This window comes from Poecilia formosa, unplaced genomic scaffold (genome assembly GCF_000485575.1).
Source record: "Poecilia formosa unplaced genomic scaffold, Poecilia_formosa-5.1.2 Scaffold98, whole genome shotgun sequence".
NCBI lineage: Eukaryota > Metazoa > Chordata > Actinopteri > Cyprinodontiformes > Poeciliidae > Poecilia > Poecilia formosa.
The window spans coordinates 1,679,520-1,680,782 of NW_006800037.1; the positions used below are offsets into that span (position 1 = coordinate 1,679,520).

Genomic DNA, 1,263 nt, shown 5'->3' on the forward strand with positions numbered 1-1,263 from the left:
TTCTGTTTAAGCCCAGAAAAATAACATATCCATTCAATTGGACAAGGAGTGTGAAGGGATTAATTTAAGAAAACAGTGCCTTACTGCTGCAGAAATGTAATATTTTAACCAATACAGCTTAGGTGTGAGAGTCATTAAAATCTAAACAAGTCTGACCTAAAAAGCTGAAAAAGGAGACACAAGCAGCATCAAATATCCTCACTTTGTTATTTTTTTTAATCTATTTTACGTTACATTAAATTAATAAATTATTATTGAAGCTAAATCAGCGTGGTGGGGAAAAAAATAAAAAAACTGTTCAAAACAGGTTTTTCTCTTGGGGAGAAAAACACCACATCTTTAAGAACCTGTCCTAAGTTTTCCAGAAGTGCGCTCAGATAATATAGTCACACATCACAGCATATAAACATTTATTTATTCCACTATCAGGCTTTATTTTTCGGGAACAACCTTACCTTTCTAAATGCCTAAATCGCAGTAGAGCAGCGAGATTTGCAGAATGTCTGTGCGAACTGCAGTAAATTTTAAAACGTGGCTCCGGTCCAAAGTGAAGTCAAAAGTCCGTATTTTGAACTTGTGCACACACGAGCGTCGTATATTTCATTATTATCCCGAAAAGATCCAGAGTGAATCCTCTTGTGGAAGTTTTCTGTTTCCCTTTGCGTACAGTGACTTCTCAGTCTGGATAACTCAGCCCACCCTCCTCCTCCTCCTCTTCCTCGCTGCTCCAGCTGAGGCGGGATCTTCCCTGAAACGTTTATTCCTTTCAGCTGTGAGTCAGGAGGCACAAACACTCTGCGTGTCAAAATGAACTGTTTTGAAAGAGATGTGCCAAACTGTGGTTACGTATTTGGTCATGGTCATTCTGTTGATTCTCAAAATAAAAGGATCTTGAATAATTGCTTAGCTTAACCAGAGAACAAGTTATTACTATGCCATGTTATTGCCACCACACTTGTCCCAACACATATGCCCCTCGGGCATTTTGCACTCTGGTAATTTCGGTCTGAATGATTTTATATAACCAATAATTTCATCTGTTTGTTCGTGTCAGTGGATTCATAAATTATTCATAAAGTTTTGCAGCAATTTTTGATGTAGGCAATATGGCTCTCTCCCCAGGGTGTGGAATTACCTGGAGGGTTCACCATTTTTTTTTTTTGTAGCATAAACTGCAGGTAAACAGGTCATATGTTATATGAATTTACTTAAACTGACTTTCAAAGTTTGGATTGAGTCATTTTAGAGCTTTTCTAAAGAGAC

The 1,263-nt window shown here is 37.6% G+C and overlaps 1 protein-coding gene across 1 annotated transcript in view; it reads right to left on the reverse strand.

Moving 5' to 3' along the window:
* Window positions 1-708, reverse strand: part of s1pr3a (sphingosine-1-phosphate receptor 3a) — a 5,068-nt gene extending 4,360 nt beyond the window's left edge. Inside the window, exon 1 of the mRNA XM_007558744.2 lies at window positions 456-708. The gene's annotated coding sequence lies outside the window, so the exon portion shown is untranslated. The remainder of the gene's footprint in view (window positions 1-455) is intronic.
* Between the last annotated feature and the right edge of the window lie 555 nt (window positions 709-1,263).